This window comes from Microtus oregoni, unplaced genomic scaffold (assembly GCF_018167655.1).
Source record: "Microtus oregoni isolate MIOR12 unplaced genomic scaffold, Mior012 000050F_020, whole genome shotgun sequence".
In the NCBI taxonomy this organism is placed as follows: Eukaryota; Metazoa; Chordata; class Mammalia; order Rodentia; family Cricetidae; genus Microtus; species Microtus oregoni.
The window spans coordinates 22,165-44,429 of NW_024543244.1; the positions used below are offsets into that span (position 1 = coordinate 22,165).

The window sequence follows — 22,265 nt, forward strand, 5'->3', positions numbered from 1 at the left end:
AGGCATGCACTACCACCGCCCTGCTAGATTTGCTTCTTTTTTTTTTAATATTTATTTATTTATTATGTATACAGTATTCTATCTGTGTGTATGCCTGCAGGCCAGAAGAGGGCACCAGACCTCATTACAGATGGTTGTGAGCCACCATGTGGTTGCTGGGAATTGAACTCAGGACCTTTGGAAGAGCAGGCAATGCTCTTAACCACTGAGCCATCTCTCCAGCCCTAGATTTGCTTCTTAAGTGGCATTTCTGATTCATATAACTTATATCTACTTGCATCAGTAGATACTGCCAAGCACGATTTAAAAACAATTGTTCCAGTCTAAATTTCCAGGCAAGAACTCAATGTATTCCACATGCTTGCCAACACTTGGTGACATCCAACTGGTTCTTCTATTTGTGTGGATATTTTGGTATCTCATAGTCTTAGAGATGGTGTGCCTCATGTATCTCAGGCAGATCTTCAATTCCAGCTTCTCCTGCCACAGCTTAAGTGCTAGGATTACAGGCATGCACCAGACAGTCTGGTTTTATATAGTGGTGAAGATTGAATCCAGGGTGCCACAGATTCTAGCCAAGTACTCTACCACCTGAGCTACAACTCCAGTCCTTATTTTGAGAGGGGGTTTGAGGATGACCTTGGATTTCTGGTCATCCTGGATCAGCCTCCCAAGTGCTGGGATTAAACACGTGTCATTGGGCTCAGCTGACATTAGTTTTAGTAGGTAAATCTCTAGTGCTATGTCTCTTTTAAGTATAAGAATGTGTGTCCTCTCTCTTTGCATTAGTCCATGTTCTCAAGAGAAATATATCCAAAGAGGACCAAATGGATATGATACCATGTAGATTAATACCATGTAGATGTAGTGGCTTACACAATCATTAGGTAGTCATGTTATAAATAATGGATAACCTATGAAATAGTTACAGCTTAATATCAAGGGCAAAGAACTGGGAGAACCAATGCTAGAATTTCCAGTTGAAATGTCACTTTTGCATTCAGTTCTGAAGCCAGTGAAAGAAGATAGCTCAGTTCAAGCAGTCAATTCAGTCTGTCGAGTTTAGTCTGGCCATCGGATGTTTGGGTAATGTGAATCTAAAAAGGCAAGCTGTTTTGCTCAGCTCACAAATTCAAGTTTAATCTCATCCCCAAAGATGCACCCCAAACAACATTAGCTCAAAGTCTTTAATTTTTCAGACTCCATTAAGAGTTTGTCTTCTGCCCTATGAAGATTGCTGATTTAACCCTTAGTATGCCATACATTATTTGGGTCACTTCTCTACCTTTTAAATTCATATTGAAATTAGAGACTAAACTAAACTCAGAGTTTGGTAAAAATAGGTCAGCTCTGGTGATGCTTATTCCTACAGTCTCATTAAGAACTCACTGTTCTAGTTGTCTTTCTTCTGGTAACATCAAAGCTGATCATCTGGTGATTGGTGAAGTAATCATACAATTTCTAATATGTATTGCACACCAAAGTTTTTGCAAACAAGGAAGAATGTTGGGTAGATCTTCACTGTTAAAAGGATGATATCATAATTTTATAACTATGTATGTATTATTTATGATTTTCTATTACAGGAACTTCTTATCAACTTTGCTAAACTCTGGTATGCAAAGAAGGTTCACATAAATATTTAATTCTTTTGCAGTGGTTTTCCTAATGTTTTGTTACTCAAGTAACATAAATCTTATTTGTTTTGCTTTCCATTAAATTTCTTTACATTTGGGACACTGAATTTGGGAACACATGAAATATGAGTATTACAGGAACATGAAATTTTAATTATGAATTTAATCTTAAATTTGAATGGCTTTTATAGCTAGCCAGTGCCACAGTGTTATATAGTAAGTACTCTAGATGTTTTTCCATATCTTAATTTCTTCACTTAGTAATATACATTGAATATCCCTTACACAGTAGAGAAAGGGAATCTTGCTATATTATTCCTGCATTATATATAGTATAGTATGTGGTTGTACCTTGTATTATTCAGTGACTCCCCCATTAGTGAACATCTATATTATTTTTCATCTTCTTTTTTTTTTACAAGGAAAGACCTTATGCTTATATTCATGTCTTTTGATATTTGTGCAGTGTGATTTATTATAACTTTGAGATAGAACCTTAGAAGAAGTGTGGTGGGTTCAGAAAGAAAACATACTATAACTCTTTTTTTTTATTTTTTTATTTTTTTTTAATTTATTTATTTATTAATATGAGAAGATTTTGCCTAGGTGGTGGCGGTGGCATATGCCTTTAATCCCAGCACTTTGGAAGCAAAGGCAGAGACTGGAGGATCTCTGTATCTCTGTGAGTTCAATCCCAGCCTGGTCTAAAGAGTGAGTTCCAGGACAGCCAGGGCTACACAAAGAAACCCTGTCTCAAGAAAACAACAACAGCAACAAAACTACCTCCAAGAAAGAGGGAGGGAGGAAAGGAGGGAGGGAGGGAGGGAGGGAGAGAGAGAGAGAGAGAGAGAGAGAGAGAGAGAGAGAGAGAGAGAGAGAGAGATTGAGTCACAGACTTCAGAATATAGCAGGGAGAAGTAAATGTGAGTGAGAGAAGACGGCTCCAAGGGTAAGATGCTTGCCACAAGAGCATGAAGACCAGAGTTCAGATACCCAGAACTCAGATAAAGGTGAGAGATTACTTGCGTGTCATTTTAGCACTCTTGGAGTGAGACAAGAGATGATAACAAAACAGTTCCCAGACACTCACGAGACAACTAGCTCAGCAGACACAAAGGCACACACACGGGAGTCAGTCACAAATATTTCCTTGCTAGCATGCTATGGATGAAGATGTTTTTTTCACAAAGGGGTGACCAACACATCAGGTAAAGCTTCCAGAAAGAAAGGTTTAATCCTGGTTCAGTCCACTACAGAGAAGACAAATGATCAGCCACGTGATAACATGAGAACAGGAGTGTGTGGCAGAATAAAGGTACTCATCACTTGCCTGACAGGAATTCGAGAGCTCAGTAGGGTAACATATTCCCAAAGAAGCATCCGAAGTGAACTAGTTTCTCCAACTAGGCTCCATCTCCTTCAGAAGCTACAACTTTCCTAAATGGAGCCATTAGCCTGGACCAAGCGTTCAAAACAAGAGCATGGCAGGGGTGGGAGGTGGGGGAAGGTTCCTTTTCAAACCTAGTACTCTGCTCAGTAGGTACCCAGAGGTGTCTTCTGCCAATTCAAGTGGCTGTTTTTGGGAAAGTTCAGAGGAAACATAATGGGAAACTATGATATTTTGTCGCCATACGCATACATCAATAAATGTAATTTTAAGTCTTTAAAAAAGGAAGCATAAGCTATCATTTACAATAGCACAGGACACCAAGAAAATCAGCAATACAGCCCAGGCGTGGAGGTCAGAGGGCAATTCTTGGGAGTTGTTTCTCTACTTTCACCATGGCAGTAAGTGCTTTACCCGTTAAACCATGATGTCAGCCCAGTAACTCATACTTTCTGAGGAACGCAAATGGCATGGCGTTACCATCTTTGATGAAAGCCATATCTGTATATTAATCCATACCTATCTTTATGAATCAACATAATAATAGCACTGGTGAAAGAAATCTTTTTTATTTTTAATTTATTAGATTTCTAAAAATACCAATCCAAGTTCCGACTCCATCCCCTCCTCCCATTCCCTCCCCCCACCCCCACCCAGTCCTCAGAGAGGGTAAGGCACATTGCTTTGTGAAAGGAATCGTAATAATATGCAATAATAACTTCCTTCTTATCTGACGCTAAATGGTAAGTTATACTTTAAAAAAATTCTCACAACCTATGAGACGGAGCTATTGCCTGACTTTAAATATATGGGAATTGATGCAGGCAAATGGAGTGTAAAGGCTAGATTTGAACACAGGCTATGCAGTTTCATAATAAGTACATGTGGGTCTCTCTGATGATAAAAGTCCCCTATATTCACAATTATAGCAAACAAAACTCCTGCAAACAGACACGCGTTTGTTGTCCAGAAACTGAGAAGAATTTTGCCAATTGTCTACATCCCCCTTTAAGATGGTAGCCTGCAAAAGAGCAAGCGTTTTGCCTTCAGAGAAAGATAAGGGAAAGGAAGGTTGTGTGTAAACAGTGCTGGAGTGGAGGATAAGACTGCAGGTCGCTGTTGCCACAGTAACCTGACGTCATCAAGGCGATCCATAAGTTTTTAGTTAGATGTACTTCATCTACCGAAAACAGGGTTTCACTGCCGCTAATGTGATTTGCTTCCAAAACTTGCACAGGGTTCTGCTAACAGAAAGCAACCTGGCACACTTTTTCAAAAGACTGTGATTAGTTTGGTTATCTTAAAAGAGTTTTCTTTCAGGGACAGGCAAGGGCATGGAAAAGAAGTCCATGTGGAGACATTTTAAGATTTTCTAACAATCCTAGCATCGCGATTGCTTTAGAAACATGACGTCATTATGGTGACCAAAATGTCTTTTAAAGCACATTCTGCAGCTAAAATCGTACTTTTAAAATCTGTCAATGGTCTTCATCCTAATCTAATGAACGTTTTTTCTCAGGTGGCCTCAAGGGTGAAAGGTGCTTTGTTCTCAGAAATGGGAGTGGGGGCGGGGGAACTTGAAGAAGGGGTGGGTACACAGTCATTTCCGGTTTGGGGGAAGACTGAGTGCGTCCCAGTTGCTATAGAAACCCGACACCTCTTTTTGACAACATGGGCAGGTTTTGATCAAGAACAAGGGGTTGTGATTAAGAGAACGGTGTCCCTCTTTCCTTCTCTTGTGGTTACCCTGAGGTGGGCATCCTTGCACGGTTGAGAGAGGCAGGGATCACTGATCTAAAAGGACTGGTTACTGCTTTGAAACTTGGGGGCAAGGAGGCTCAAGGGCAGCAGAGATATGGGATCCTCTCCTTAAGGGAGTGTGCTACCCTTGACTCTTTCCAAGTAGCCCATCTTCTCCTTGAAAAAATTGGGGCAGAACGCAAGAGGTCACCCCACTGGATCACTGGTATCTTCTGGTTAACTCCAGCTTAAACAGCAGTTGTACTCAGTGCAGCTCGGTTGGAAAGCAATCCCGACCACAAAGTCACCATAAGCATAACAAACAGCCTATAGCTAGCCTTGTTCCAGGGAAAGGCTTCCCCGACTTAACAGATCTGTTCCTGCAGGGGAGGGGTTCCCCTACAAAATTGTTACAGGAGAGTTTTTGTTAAGTTCAATTTTGGCTTTTTAAAAGTTCATTTTTATTTTATTTATGTTGGAGTGTTGTCTGCAGGTATGTCTGTATGAGAGCAACAGATCCTCTGGAATGGCCAGCTGTGAGGTGCCATGTGGGCGCTGGGAATTGAACCCAGGGCCTCTGGAAGAGCAGTCAGTGCTCTTAACCACTGAGCCATCTCTCCAGTCCCTGATTTGGGCTTTTTGATTCGTATTGTATCATCCACAAATTTTATGTTTAATTTTCCCATATCGTTGCACATATGGATGAATCGTATTGACTTGTTTGGCAGCAGTGTTGAGGATTGAACCAAAGCCCTTCAGCTTGTTGGCAGACATTCTACCACGGAGAGCTCTCTTTACTTTTTCTCCTTCCCCTTCAAATAGGAGCTCCCGAGTGGAACCCCTGCTTCAGTTTACCAAATGCTGGGATGACAGGCTTTGGACAGCACACTTGCTTTATCTCTTCACCCCTTGATGGAAACATTGTGTTTCTGTTCGTAAAGCTACTATGAGCATCTGGGAATTGTGGTGACACTGTCTAGTATGTTCAATAAAAGAGAAAAATCCTTTTTATAGGGACACACACACACATACACACACACACACGAGGGGGAGGGAGGGCAAGAGGGAGGGAGGGAGGGAGGGAGGGAAAGAGAGAGAGAGAAACACACACACACACACACACACACAGAGAGAGAGAGAGAGAGAGAGAGAGAGAGAGAGAGAGAGAGAGAGAGAGAGAGAGAGAGAGAGCATAATAGCTACTCATATGAAAGTAGTCCCAGATGAAACAACTACAGGAATTTCAGGAACATTCTCCAGAGGAAAGAAAAGGTGGAATCGGGATCTTTGTCTACAGTTTCATTGACAACTGCACACATCTCAGCCATCATATGTTTAACATTACTCACTCCTAACCATTCTAGGAGGAAGGCATCATTATTCCCAACTTACACAGTCGGAACAAGGCTAATGAGGAATCACACAAACCCATTCCTTTTCCTTTTAACTGTGTGCTTGTGACAGCTCAGTCTGCAACCCTATGTCTATGGTGAAGCTAATGGAGCAGAGGACTTCACAGTGCAGGAATCTCGATGCTACAACGAATCGGCTGAAGAGTCAGGGGCTTATGATCTCTCTGCCTCTCTCTCTCTCTCTTTCTCTCTCTCGTGTGTGCATGATCCTGTCAACTATAAGTCAGCGGAAATCTGATACTGAATATCAGTATTACCAGTACCAATATCAATGTTCTGATGCTGAACTATACATCAAGCAGACAGAAGTTAAAAAGAAACAGTCTAAAATCCATCACCATCATCACCTTACATCACAGTAATGGCTCCAAAGCCTGAAGCTCAATGCAAGCATGAGTGTGGGCTGCTTTTTATGGCTACCATTCCAGGTGGCCTCCATGTGAGTCATACTGTTTGATTCTAGCCACTCTCCTTGCTTCCATGGTAGGAAGGAGAAAGTTGGGCCAGGGTGGAATCTATTGAGGTCCTTCTATGTACCATATAGTATGTGAAGTATTTCAATTCTGTAAAAATCCATTGGCTCATTTCAGAGATAATCACTGGAAATGTAATTTCTCAAAAGCTTTCTTATTGTGGCCAGAAGATGCCACAAAACAGAGTGTACTGATTTCTCTATTGCCCTGAATGCATGGATCCTTGAATCCCCATCAGCCGCCCCAGTTCTCATGGTTATAGACCCTGGCTAGATGCCTTGCGGTCCTGCCATTCTGACATAAATCATCAGATGTTACCTGCCTCCACTGGGAGGTGGGGTTGAGACAGGGTTCTCTGTAGCTTTGGAGCCTATCCTGGAACAAGCTCTTGTAGACCAGGCTGGCCTCAAACTCACAGAGATGCACCTGCCTCTGTCTCCCGAGTGCTAGGATTAAAGGCGTGCGCACCTAGCCACCTGCCTCCAATTTTAACAGATTATTTTTCTTTTCATGAACCATCTATCTTTCCAGCTCCCCAAGGGTGGCATACATAGTTAACTTACTTCAGTGTGTTAGGAATTTAATATGGTAGTACCCTGCCTGCATGTTCCACCATCTCATTCTATAGCTGCTTCTTACAAAAGGAAATTCCCCTGTGGATATTTGTGCCCATTCACAAGGAATGACTCAAGGACACTTTCTTTCACCAGTGGGCCTGCTTCTTCAAGCAGCGGGACAATTCAAATCTCTGAGTTTCCCGTTTTAGTAAGTTGCACAATGTTTTCATTTGCCCAAAGTCAGCTAAGAACCTGAAGAGAACACCTGTCTGTGCATGTCTGAGAAATTGATGAGTTCCACAAAACTCTGGCTATGTGCACATCTGATATCCTGCTATAATGGCTCAGACTGTATCTTAGAAGCAACTGCAGAATTGGAAGGGAAACCTTACTGGCCAAATTGTGTTTATGCTACCCCTATAAGAGCATAAAGTGGGGAGAAAGTCACCTTATGCTACAAAAGAGAGAAATTTCACAATCCTCTTTGCAGAAAAATGGGGGAGCATTAATATGTGGGACAAAAGGGAAGCTTTTGTCTGCTAATGTTCTCATAGTTACAGCGTAGACCCTCCCAGGGATATGCGCCTGGCAAACACAGAGCTCAAATCTCTTGGAGTCTGGAGGTGGTGTGGAGGTTTGAATAAGAATGGTCCCCATAGGCTCATGCATCTGAATGCTTAGTCTCCAGGGAGGGGCACTCTTTGAGAAGGCTTAGATGATGTGGTGTCCTTGTTGGAGTAGAAGTGGCATCATTGGAGGAAGTGTGCCACTGGGGGTGGGCTTTGAATTTCAAAATCCCATGTCAGGCCCAGTGTCAGCCTCTCTCTCCCTGTGGATCAGGTAATAGAACTCTCAGCTACTTCTCCAACACCATGTCTGCCTGTGTGCCACCATGCTCCCTGCCGTGATGGTAACAGACCAACCTCAGAAACTATAAGCAAGGCACGTGAATGCTTTCTTTGATAAGAGTGGCCTTGCTCATGGTTTCTCTTCACGGCGATAGAACAGTGACCAAGACAGATGGTGTTTCATAAATTCCTGTGTGCTCAAGGTCTTTACAGTTTTAGTATACGCAGGTTTGTCCATGAAGAGGGCCAAAAGGGGATTACTGTCTTCTGAAGAGCACATTATTTTAGACAAGTAACTGGAATGGCCTCCTGCTTGCCCCAAATGTCACACAGTAGTCTCTTGTATTAATGACTGACATCTTGGAACAGATTCTAGTCAATGCACTTATGAGTATTCAACCAGCCCCAATTCTCCCTCTGTAGCTGCTAATGGGGCAGAGGAAATCCCTTACATGACAGTGGTAGTTTGAATGAGGATGGTCCCCGTAAGCTCCTATGGTTAATGTTTCAATGGTGAATAATTTAAGAAAGATTAGGATGTGTGGCCCTATTGGACGAGGCGTGTCACTGGGTGAGTTCTGATGTCTCAAAAGCCCTCTGCCTCCTGCCTGTGATCAGGATGTAAACTCTCAGTTTCTGCTACAGTGCCCTGCCAGGCTGCCTGCTGCCATGCTGCCCACAGTGATGGTACTGGACTAACCCTCTGACACTGAAAGTAAGCTCCCCATTTAATGCTTTGTTCTGTAAATTCTCTTCAGCACAGCGCCTCTTCCCAGCAACAGAACAGTAGCTCAGACAATGTCCTGTGGCTGTCAATGGACTTGGGGTTCCTGCCTCTTTTCTTCTGTGTTATCTCTTCTTGTAGGGCACAGGGGATAATTTCTCTTTCAATATCAAATTAGTGGCTCCAAAATGATGGTGAGGTAAAGGAAATACTTTGGAGATCTTCCTGCAATAGAGAAGGGGCCCCAATCTTGTTCTACATCGTAAGGGTGAATACATATTACATCTGAGCCATATGCAGAGCATATTCATCGAAAAGTACATGGCAAACACACCACAAACACCATGGAAGCGTACTTGGCAACCACACCACAAACACCAGGTTGCTCTTGGAAGTCCCCAGCAGGCATGGTGCAACACAATTGCAGTGACTGACCAGGATACAACTTGCCTGGGAGGCAGCGATCTGGGGACTGTACCACAGCCTCCTGGAGAGGGGATATAAAATCTAGGAAATCCATTTATCCCAGAGTCAGGGGATTCAAGGTGCCCACCACATTCATATTCTCTACAGAGCACCACTCTGTATCCCGTGTGCACTGCCCACTTTACACTCAGGGAGGATGAAGTGAGTTGTGGAGCACTACAGTTGCTGCAATCCATAAATGGAACTGCTCTATATGTGTGCCAGCTTTCCAAACACACTAAAAACGCATTGCTATTCCATAAAACTTCAGCCCTTTTAAAGAAAATAAATGTAGGCATGTAGTTTGAATGCCACCTCCTGGCCATAATGGGGACTACATCAGTGAGAGTCTTGGGCCCAGTGGCGTCTATATTTGGGTGGGAGGGAACATTGGCTGTAACCTGGACTTGAAGGGACCTTAGATAAGATAAGGCAGTGTTTTTTCACTTCATTATACTTTCCTGGCACATAAAACTGGACATCTTAGGTATATCAAATGTAAACCCGAGATTGGAGACCAATCCCAGTCTAAGGCTAACATAAAGCAGCCTCATTAGATAGAGATGGTGGAGCTCTGTGTGTAAACACACACACACACACACACACACACACACACACACACACACACACACACACACACACACACACACACACACACACACACACACACACACACACCACACACACACACAGAGGCATGCACACAGCATCAGAATAGATTACATTCGTCTTTACTACTCCAGAAACTCAACAAAATGACTACTTCTCCTGAAGTATGGAAGGTGTATAATCATTTATCCAAAGCGCGATTGTGGGTTCGAGCATGCCTGTGAGTGCGTGAGCAATTGTGTGTGTGTGTGTTTGTGTGTGTGCGCGCGCGTGAGGTCAGGGGACAGAAGACAGCCTCCGGTGCTGTAACTCAGGCGCCATCCCCCTGATGTTTTTCTTAGACAAGGTTTCCAACTGGCCTGGAACACGCAAGGCAGGATGGGTTAGCTCGTCAGCACACTCCAGGGATGGGCTCGCCTCCACCTTCACACATAAGCATGTCCCGCCACACCTGCTACTTTTCCTCCTGTAGTTTATCTTCATTTTCTGGATGATGCTCTCTGGGAATGACACTCAAGGCCTCATGCCCACAAGGCCAGCACTTTACTGATTTAGCTGTCTCCCCAGCCCTACTTTTACCACCCAAGCACAAGTATTTTCTCAGATTACACTTTAAAGTACTTTCCTTCCTGGATATGAAATTTCAAACACCACAGGAAAGCACATGTACTACCATAAGGAAATCTGTGTTTGTTGCTGGGCTTATTCCTACCCCTAAGGCACAGGGCTGTCTGCAGGGAAATCTCCTGAGAGTGAGCTATCTGAGTAGAGTCCCAGCCGCCATTTTCTGTGCGCCTTGCTGTATGTGGTGGTGAGGAAGTCACTTCCCCATTTAGGGGATGGTAATCTTTAATGTGTCTGCCAGGGACACACAGGGCTCTGCCTAACATCCAGTGAAAAGAGGATGTTTTCCCATGACAGAACTAAGTTGAAACTTTCCCACAGTGAATGGAATGATAATAGTCCTGATATCTACTTTGTGTGTTTAGTGCAGAGTCTCAGAGCAGCCCAGCCCAGCCTGGGACTCTTCCCCTTCCTCCCTCAGCCTTCAGAGTGCTGCTGGTCTTCCCAGCTTAGCACACTGCTCCAGCTCAAGTATTCATTTTAATGTAAACACATTCTTAATGCTACTGTTTTCTTCTCGGCCCAGTAACATTTTCATTCCATTTCTACATGTATATGGTTGAATTCCCACGAAATAAGTAATTTTATCATTGATTTCCCTGCAAAAAATTATTTTATAATGATCCACATCTCTTGAAAAACCATGTACTCTAAGATTGTTTTCCTAAGAAATTTCACATTTTCTGAGATATTATTGGTTTTTGTTTGGTTTTCATTTTGAGGCAGGGCCTCTCTATGCTATTCAGGCTGTTCTGAAACTTCTTTGCAGTCATGATCCTGTAACCCCAGTGTTCAAATAGCTGGAAGTGCACGCATTTGCCACATAATGCGAATGAAAACTGTTCTCATTATTGCCTGGCATTTGAGCATTTTTCTTTAATGTTTCACAGCAATTATTTTAATTTGTAAATGATTTTAAGGCAAAGAATGTGCATAACTTAATAATAATTATGTTGTGTATATTTGTGTGTGTATTTACACATTAATGCACATGCCTACAAAGGTCAGGAGAGGTCATACCTTCCTGGAGCTGAGGTACGGTCCATCACGGATTTTGGAAATGGATGCTGGAAACAGACCTTGCGTCCTCAGCAAGAATAGAATGCACTCTTAACCACTGAACATCTCTCCAGCAAGACTGTAGACTGTTAAAGTCCATTAGCCATTATAATGTTCATATTTTAAATTCCACTGTGTTTTCCCCTTGGTTCAATGACCTGGAGCTGATTCTTCTTTTTTCTTGTTTAGATTTATTTTTACTTTTAATTATGTCTGTCTGTCTGTCTGTCTGTCTGTCTGTCGTATGCACATGATGGGCAGAGGCATTGACTCCTGATGGAGCTGGAGTTAAAGGCAGTTGTGAGCTATCTGCCATGGGTGCTGGGACCCATACGCTCATAAACAGTAATGACTCTCACATCTCTTTCCTCCTGCCTCTACGTCTTGAGTGCTGGTATTACAGGTGAGGGTGAACATGCCCAGAGGGTCAAAGAACACAGAGCAATTTCCATTCTAGGCAATCATTCTGCCTCGAGAGCTATGTCGCCAGTCCCCATACTGTGGCTTTTTAAATTCACCAGTGATTTCTTTTCATGGTATAGCATTCTCATTGAACAGCTACCAGAAAAATCAAGAATATAGCTGGGAATGTCCTGCACTGCCAGGGGAGCCATACCAGTGTCTAGGGACCACTTTTAAAAATCCCCACATGTGCTCCCACCACAGTTTTGAAGAGCTTCGGACAGGGCCACAGATGCTGGGCAGATCTATGTGCTGCAGCATCCTCGAGTCCAGCCTCTGGCAAGGACATCCTGTTCCCGAGAGCAAGTCTCCTGAGAGCAAACCTACCTTACATGCCCAGCTTCCTCAAAGGTCAGCAACAAGGGACTGGAGGCTGCTGTTGTACTCTCTGTGGTTGTGTGTGCAGAACAATGACCCAGACCCTGCAGAAGAATCACAAAACAGGAAAAAGGTTGGTCAAAGAATCAGACACATCCTTAAGCTCAGTGCTGAAGACATAAAAAAAGAAAATTTGGAAATATAGCATAGTGTGTGGATATAGAAATGACGGAGAAAGAAGAACAGGATTTCCCTTGCACGGAGATGTGAGTGTGGGTGTCCTGATGTGGGGCTGTGCCTCCCTAGGAGTATGGGGACAATGATGAAGGGATCCCAGACATATCTGAGAAGCCGGATTCTGTGTTTGGATATCTGTACAGCAGTGGTTCTCAGCCTTCCTAATGCTGTGACATGACTCTTAATACAGTCCCTCATGTGTGGTGATCCCAACCAGAAAATTATTGCTGTTGCTACTTCATCGCTGTAAAGTTGTTACAGGTAAGAATCATAATGGAAATAGTTTGGGGGATAGACGTTTGGGGGGGGATAGATAGTTTGGGGGATAGAGGTCACAAGTCACAGGCTGAGAACCACTGTTCTAGAGTCAGAGAGATGTGGAACCTTCCTAGGCCCAGCAACTTTGCTTCCCTGAGCCTGGATGTGCTGGACCCATTTTCCAAACACAGGCTGGGCATATCTGTGAGGCACGAAACAGAGTGAGCTGTGATCTCTGAGCTGTGCTTACCACTCTGAATTGAGAGCATTAGAATGCTCACTCATTGATTTTATGGGCCTTTAGTTACAACATCTGCTCTAAATGCCAGTCAGAAGTTCCTGCATATGTGACAGACTAATGTTGATGTATGCAATTGGAATTACAGGCTGGCCTTGCACTCAGACATCATACTGCTCTGTCTCGTGAGTCCTGGGATTAAATGTGTGTGCCACGCCCACCTGTCAAAAATACGCATTTCTAAAGGCAGTAGTCTCCTGGAGAAAGAATAGGGACAAGCAGGAGCTGCAGCACCTAGAGACTGATTTCACTTTGACTCTGCCTAAAGCCTACTCGCTTCATCCGTAAAACTGCCAAGAGCAGTACATGCTGTAGAACAACCACTTTCAAAAATACTTTAAACGTTAGGTTTGCTTTTCGTTAGACAAATGTTAGATTCTTATTCTTTTGGAAATTCTTCTACAGTTAGTTTTACTTAGAAAAGTTTACATCTGAAAATTATTCATCAGCTGACACGTTGTTAAATTACTAAGTTTTACAACAACTAGTTTGGGTATTCAAACTACCCTGTGTCAAATACACGTGGAACAACTGATGTCAGTAAACGGAAGCACTGTGTCTCCAAGTGGTCAGACAAATCCAGAGATGTTAGAGCAACGTCTCCACAAGGAAAATGCACAGCGCATACAGGTGCTATCTGCCTTCTCCCAGACAAGGCTGCACAGGGCAGCTCTCACGCTGATCACTGCAGCATGGCTTCATCCCTCTTTCAATCCACTTCCATCCCTCCCCTGTCTTCTGAACCATCTCCACTGTCTCCACACACTCCCTCATCCCGCCCTCCCCAGGCCTTTCTCTGTGCAGTGCCAAGTCACCTTCCACCAAAAGGAATCAAATCATGTCAATTCCATAACTCACCTTCCACACTGATCATATAATCCAAATGTCATAGTCAGCTGAAAACGACACACATCTTCCTTTCTACCCTATCCCCAAGCAGTGTCCACATTGTCTTCAAGGCTCTGGCCACTGGCCTTGTCCCCTGCTCTTAGATCCACTGTTCTCCATGGGGGCAAGCACGCCCATAACATGGCTTATGCATGGCCTTGCTTCTTTTTGCCATTCAGGACTCAGATCACATGCTAACTTCTGAAAACTTTAGGGGGTAACATCACGTACCACAATCTCCATCACAACTATTTCCTGTCCCCTTTATGATCTTTAAAGCGCCAATAATAAATGGAATTGCTCTGATTACTGATTTCTTCTGCTTACTGACAGTTTGCCTATCTAACACAAAATACAGGAACCCGTGCTAGTCTTCACAGTGCAGGAACAAGGTGCTCACAAAAGAGGCCAGTATGTGAATATCTGGATAAATATATATGAAGGAATTGATGCGTATTTGACATGCCATGTAACACACTGGTATTTACGGGAGTAGCAAGAGAACACGGTATGGAATTAAGCAGTCTGTGACTCCATATCCTAGAAGACAGAATAACAAACACAGTAGCAATACTTTTTAACGTGGACAGCCATCAGAAAGAAGTGGCTATGCCACACCACACTTCACAGGGTTTGATTCGGTGTCTAGTGTGGACCCAGATTTCTACCATTTTAATAAGCACTCCCTGCAAATGTGATGCAGAAATGCATGACCCATTCAGGAAATGGTCTGAAGGGATGGCTTCCATTTCAGTCCTGGTCATTTAAAGGAACCCATGCAGACTTCTGTCATCTGGGGAGTCTATGAATGCCATTGTTCCACAGTGTGCTGCTCTTGCTGCTACCCTGCTGCAACAGGATGTGTTCCTACAAGGCATCGCAGATCCGCTGCAGGTCACATGGATGGGAAGAGAAAAGGAAATGACTCACCTGGTGAGTCCCACATGATCTTGTCACTCTTGCTCAGGTAACAGGCTGACAAGACCACACCACACTTGGTTCTTCTCCAGGAGCTGGATTTGCATGGAGAGTTCACTGTTTTCTCCCCTGTTCTACTAGAAGGCAGAGTAAGGGGAGAGAAATCTCATGGGGAGGGGAAGAAGGCGATGAGAACGCTCATGCACTCTACTGTACTGAATATAGGGATGGAGTAGTCTGTCTGCATCCAGTCAAGTCAAAGATGTGCAGTGACATCTTCCTCTTCTTTGTTCATCTCACAGACCCTTCCTATACACACCCATGTACACATCACACACACACACACACACACACACACACACACACACACACTCACACTGGTGGCACTGATGACTCACATACTGGAAACAAGGGCTCATGTCAGCTTCTTGTCAACCTTCTGCGTGTTCTCTCTGCCTTCCTGTTGTTCTTATCATAGAAGAGACCTGATATTGACAGAAAGAGGAGACAAAGTGTCACTGACAGCTAGCATTTGGTGATTACTGTCTTCTGGGGGTGGTCAGATAATCCAGAATTCTAGACAGATAACAAGTGAAGAGCAGGTCCACTTGAATGTGTGTCCTTGCACGGGCATGTTATGGGATAATTTAAGCATCACAGTATATAATGATGACAAAGTGGTACTCCTTTAAAAAATGGGTGTTTCTGAGTGGACACAAACGCATGAGTAAATCCATTAATAAACAAAAGATAAAAGGGAAACTTTACTCAAAGACAAGCAATGCTTGTATACTAGTAACTGCACAGGGAAGTAGGTATCAGAGCAACACTTAGCAGGCGTCATGGTAATAATCCATATGGCAAGACCCATCCATAAAACACCCCCTCTGTAAACAGTCTACAGCAGACACTGCTAAAATCTGCATGACTGGATGGGAAAACAAGAGGGAAAACACACGAGTACTAACCTTGACCCTTTTGTGTTGGCAAAAATATTATTAGATATTTTGAAAAAAGTTACCTACTTATTCTACATAATACAAATCTTTCTGGAGTTACACATACATACCTAACTCTTCACATGTATCCCCTTCTTTCTCTCCACTGTGATCTCAACACCTACCTGATGGAGCTGGCTGGGAGGTGAAGGAGTATCTCTATGATTCCAAAGATTCCATTTGGGCAAACATTAGACCTGTGGCTGCCTTAGAAAATTTCCCCCAAACTGGGTGTTGGACATTTGTTTCTTTTCTCATAATTAACTTGCAACTTCAAAATACTGAAATTGAAACATAAGCAAATATATGTTTTCAAAGACATTTTCATCATAGAGAAAGAAACCTGACATTTCAACCTAAAAGAGAGCTTTTGTTAAAATCTACCCACAGACATTTGACCACAGTGAAATGTGTGGAAGCTGTAATTTAAAATCCCTGTCACTGGAGATAGCATCAGGAAATATGAAATAATTAGAAAAACTCTGCCCGCTTCTCTGTTGTGCCTAGACACTGAATGGGACAAATCATTGCTGAGAGTAAAGATGTATAGATTCGTCGACTGTGGTGATATTTTGTTTGTCCTATGACAATAAAGCTTGCCTGAGAATCAGTGTGTGCAGATAGCCACTAGTTAGCCAGAGAGGACAGGCAGTGTTGGAACTCACCTTTCCCAACACTCAGGAGGTACAGGCAAATGGATCTCTGCGAGTTCAAGGCCACCCTGGGATACACTAGATTGATCCAGTCTAAAACAGAAAGAGAGTCAGGCACTGGTGGCTCACACTTTTCTTCCCAGGGTTTGTTGAAGAGAGGAATATAAGGTGGGAGGAGATAGGAGATCCAGGCATTCAGTCTGAGGTCTTGTAGAGACAGGATGCTCCATTTGGTCTGAGGATTTCATAGAGGAAAGAACTGGAAGCTGGCTGCTTTGCTGTTCTGATCTTATAGATTCAACCTCGTAATATCTGACTCCAGATTTTATTATTAAGACCAATTAGAATTCACTCTGCAATCACCTTCATGCAATGGAAGATACAGGTGTCTGTTCTCCTCAAAAAGACCTATAGATCCAGTGCAATACCAACAGAAATCTAACAGACTTTTCATAAACTAATGGGCTTATCCTGAAACTCATAGTGAATATGAAAAACCAGAGCATGAAAACACCTTCAAAAGGAAAAATCTTGGAGGATGAACACATGACTTCCAGACTCCTTATAAACCTAGAGAAATGAAGACAGCGTGCCTGATTGGTAATGACAATAAGACAGAAAAGAATATGAAGGGGACAGAAGAGTCACACACGTGTGAGGGGACACCTTTAGCAAAGACACAAAGACACTTCAATGAAGCAGGAATATGCTGGTCACCGAGGTTTTTTGGGACTCCCTGTAGTGGTAGGGAGGAGCAGCCCAGCATCGTGACCTTCAGCCTGAGGATCACCCTGTCCTTTGATGACCTTGACCCTGGTAAACTGGGTCTAGGCTGCAGAAAAAACTTTCAGAAAAAGCCAGGATGAAGCAAAGGTTGTGAGCTTATTAATCCTGTGGATAGAAGCTCACACAGAATAAGGATGGCTCATGCATGACGGCCTCAGTGAGGACTAGAGAGAGACACTTGAGATTAGGTGTCAGTACAAAGGGTGTGTGAGGAGGGCAGAAGAGTGAGAAATGTGAAGATTTTTATGGCTCTCAGAGTTACATTGTTTTAAAATTACATGTAAGAATACTTTGAGTCTTTAAATGGGTTCTGTTTTCCCATTAGGAAAAATATACAATATGTTATTAAAAAGTCAAAAATAAAAAAATAATCTTTTGAAATGTTCTTATCGCTTTTAAAATTTCTTTTAGTAAATTAAATTTAAGGTTAATATGTGATTTTACAAGTATTCTTGTCCTAAGTAAGCACAATTAATTAATTTATTTATATTTGTTGAATGTTTTTCCATAGGGAAGTTTGTGCACCACATGAGTGAGTACCTACTGCTCACAGAGGGAACCAGAGTTTGAGATGTCTTGGAACTGGAGTTACAAACAGTGTCAACCATTGGGTAGGTGCTGGGTATCAACTCTGGATCCTCTGGAAGACATTCAGAAATATAAAAGAATGAACCCTATCTTCAGACTCCAGTTTGTTTGTTTTTATTTTTAAACTTACTTTGAGATGTTTTTAGGAATAGTTGCATCATATCTGCAGGTAATTTTGGCTCTATCAGTTGGGCTGAGGCTTCTTGAATGTCCTAAAAATGTAAAAATGATCACAGGATGAGGGGCTATGTATTCCCTCTCATATCCCCTTCAATGCCCTGTCTTCTGTCTTATTTTGGGACAAGCAGACCTCCCCATGCACAAATATAAATATAGACAAGTTGTTTATCTCAGGATACAAAAGTCAACCCAAAACAAACAAAGGATCTACACAGGACTAGAGACATCTCCGAGGTTAAGAGTGCCTTTGGCTATTGCAGATGACCTGACTTCAGTTTCCAGCACCCATATGGTGGCCGACAGATGCCTATAACTCCAGAGCCAGGGGAACTGACAGTCTTTTCTAGTCTCTGTGGACATCGGCACTCAAATGCGCATATCGTACACACAGACATACAGGCAGACACTCAGTACATAGTGAAAAGAAATCTAAAAGATAATTGATCAAGAATACAACCTAGAGCCTGGAGAGATGGCTCAGTGGTCAAGAGCTCTTCCAAAGGTCCTGAGTTCAATTCCTGGCAACCACATGGTGGCTCACAACCATCTGTAAAGAGGTCTGGTGCCCTCTTCTGGCCTGCAGACATGCACAAAGAATATTGTATACATAATAAATAAATAAATAAATATTTTTTTGAAAAGAATACAACCTAAACATGAATCGTGTAGGAGAAAACGAATGAATTACAGACTAACTTCTTAGATATAACAAACCTCCTTTCATTAAATGAACAACTGGATTGTTAAGAACTCCATAAAGTGAGAAAATGTCCACTCTTCCAAATATATGTTAGTAACATATTTTTCCTGCCTGGGAAAATGAATGTGGGAACTTGTGTATCAGGTGACAGTCTTACTGTTTCCAGATTTCCCAAACCTCAAAAAGAGCCAGTAAGAAAATAGACATTTCAGAAAATAAAAGTTGGCCAGAAGGGTGAGTAGATGCTCCACTAAGAGAAACATACAGCCGCAACATGCTTAACACTTAGGGAAGAGAGACAGGTGACTCTGAGGGGACTCTTGACACACCCATAAAATACTCAGAAATAAAGACTTGTCATACAAAGACCTGGCAGGTTGTGGAGGATGAAACTCTCGTACCCACTGCTGGTGGCCATGGAAAACAGGACAGAGACTTGGAAAAGTATTTCCCAATGTCTTCATATGTTAATTGTCATCTGACCATCACATTCCCAAATATATAACCTGGAGGAAGAGGACATATTTTCTTTTAATGACTTATTTATTTCAGTTCACACCAGCTTTATATAAAAGACACTGAAATTGAAAACAACCAAAACAACAGGCTACAGGTAAATGACTCATTTCCCAAGACTGTCATGGCAGCTCCCAACTGTAACTCCAGTGCCAAGGGATCCAATACCCTCTCTTTGCATCCATGGGCACCAGGCATGCATGTGCTCTTCATACCTATATGTAGGCAAACATATATACATATAAAATAAAAATAAATTATAAAATTTTCTGTGTAGCTATACATTGCTACACCATTTAATATTAAGAATGAACAATTATCATAGGCAACAAAATAGATAAATTTAAACATATATTCAAGATGAATGAAGGCCAGATGTCTCTAAACTCTGGTTCTATTCTAATACATTCCAGCATATATATTAATTTGTCTATAATATCAGATTGGTTTTTTTTTTGAGACAGGGTTTCTCTGTGGTTTTGGAGCCTGTCCTGGAACCAGCTCTGTAGACCAGGCTGGTCTCGAACTCACAGAGATCCGCCTGCCTCTGCCTCCCGAGTGCTGGTATAATATCAGATTGTTGTAATTTCCTGCAGACAGGGTAGGGCAGTGGTTGGGAGTGAAAACCTAACTAACATAGAAATGAAACTTTATGGATTGGTAAATAATAATGAAACTTTTACCTACCTGAGTATAAGAAGATGTCTATTGTCATTATGGGGAAAAGTAGAAAAATAGTAATTACGTTTAATATTTGATGACTTGGACTGCAGAGATGGCCCCATGGTTAAGAGGACTTGCTGCTCTTACAGAAGACCCGGACTGGGTTCTCAGCACTCACTTGCTGGCCCACAATGGACTGCATATCTGTTTCTAGGGGAGCAACACCCGTTTCTGTCCAAAGCAGCACACCCTAATCCTGAAACCAGAGCAAAAGAAACATACACTGACCCTGAGACTAGAATCAGTTCACTGGCCCTGAAACCAGAGTCCAACGTTTAAAAAAGGCCAGTGAAATAAACACATTTGCCCCTGAAACCAAAGCTACAGAAACACACTCTTCCACTTACCAATTCCGCAAAACAAACTAACCAATATCTCAGCATAAAAGGAACCAATCCCAGAGCAGGAAAACCAGCAGATCATTGAGCATGAAACCACCCTGTACCTGTTCAGTTGGGAGCTGCCTTTCCCACTTTTGCAGGGTCAGCCACCTCCTGGACTCTTCCCTCCCAGTGAATCTCTTGAATGAGGCTTGGGTGAGACCTTCTTTGCCTAAGAAGAACAGAGAAGCAATGACTTCAACTGGAGACGAGTGGAGGAGAGGGGAGCAGAACTGGAAAAGCTTCTCCTAGCAGAGTAGAGTTGTTACTCTTCTGAGGATCTGAGCAGAGCTGTAACAACTTGGCTAGGGAAACCCTCCCCTACCAGAGCAGAGCTGTTAATTTGGGAAAAGCTTTCCCTGAAGCAGGGCTGTGAGCTTCTAAGTTTAAGGTGAATTTGTGGTATTCCTTGGCTCCTGACTGCCAGGATCCCTTTCCATCTGAGCAGCAATGCTTACAATATACACACAATTTTTAAAACATTGCAGTCATTGGGTGCCGGGAAGATATCCCCAGGCTGCCTGACACCATTCTGTTCAGGCAGGTGCCACACACCCACAGGCAAGCCTGCATTGTCAAAGCCTGGGCTGGGGAAGACATTCACAGGTCGACCCGCTACTTCCAGGAAGCCATTATGGTGAGCAAAATGTGTGGTGGAGAAATGGGAGAGAAAGAGCAACAGAACTAGCTATGATAAACGGTGCAATGAAGGATGTGAAGGCAGTGAGGAACAGACTGAGGAACAACCTAAATACCTTCAAGCTCAGGAACATGGATTCAAAACAAACTTCTTACCCAGACCCAGAAAAACAAATGTAATATGTACTCTCTCATGAGTGACTTTTGGATAAAAAGCAAAGAAAAACCAGCCTACTTTCCACAACCCCAGACAACCTAGACAAGAAAGAGAGACATTGCTGGTCTACATAGGAAGGAGAAAAAGACAAGAATTCCTGAGAAAACTGGCCATGGGGGGGGGGGGGTCAAAGGAGAGGAGGAAGGGGAGGGTATAGGAAGGTAGGAAAGCAGAGCTAAATGTATAGCTCAATAAAAGCAATAAAAACCAAACTTCTTAGATATAACAAACCTCTTTTTATAAGTTGAGAAGCTTGTTGTTAGGACGTCCATCAAGTGTCAGCTGTATGCTCTTCCACGTAATGGTTGATAAATGAAGACAATGCCCTGATGGGGAATACAAGTTTGAAAACCATGCACCAGATTAATGAATCCTTGTATCTAGGATACAGAACATCTCACAGACATCATTAAGGTAAGTGCTACCTATGGCTTTTCATGTAATAGAATAGAGATGATTCTAAGTGACCAAGAGTATTGATTTCATAATAAATGTAAATGTATATGAATACATCAAGCAAAGAAAAATACTCTTCAGGTTACCTGTTAAGATAAAATCTTAACACCAAAACATGGACGCCTGGTAGTCCAATGACCCGCGGACAAAAGGGGGGTCTTGGGGGGCAGGGCGGGGACAAGTAGAACACAGGACACCATGCCAACAAGCTGAAGGTGCACGTGCTCCCTTTCGGGGGGTCCTTGAGGCCTGCCCGGTTGGCAGACACTCACCTCTCTGGGTGGGTAGCCTTAATGTAGGAGCAGAAAACTGTTCCTGAGCAAAGAACCTTTCAGAAAACGCAGGCTTTGGGGGGAGGCCGTGTGTAAGAAAGACAGCCCTGCAGAAGGAGCTGGGGGAGGGGGGTTTGTGCTCTTTTCCTGGACAATCTGCCCCTGGATAGCACACACTCACCCGTCCAGATGGAACTCCTCAGCACATAAACAGGGTCGCCTGGTAGCCCAATGATCCTAGAC

The 22,265-nt window shown here is 42.9% G+C and overlaps 2 long non-coding RNA genes across 2 annotated transcripts; both read right to left on the bottom strand.

Moving 5' to 3' along the window:
- Window positions 1–18,636: 18,636 nt before the first annotated feature.
- Window positions 18,637–20,224, bottom strand: LOC121437005. Its single transcript, XR_005972910.1, has 3 exons — window positions 20,081–20,224; window positions 19,189–19,325; window positions 18,637–18,696 (listed from the first exon to the last, which is right to left on the bottom strand). It is a non-coding gene; the product is annotated as an uncharacterized LOC121437005 (long non-coding RNA).
- A 325-nt stretch (window positions 20,225–20,549) lies between these two features.
- On the bottom strand, window positions 20,550–22,263 carry LOC121437006. The gene is made up of 3 exons (XR_005972911.1): window positions 22,204–22,263; window positions 21,526–21,620; window positions 20,550–20,610 (listed from the first exon to the last, which is right to left on the bottom strand). It is a non-coding gene; the product is annotated as an uncharacterized LOC121437006 (long non-coding RNA).
- Window positions 22,264–22,265: the final 2 nt, after the last annotated feature.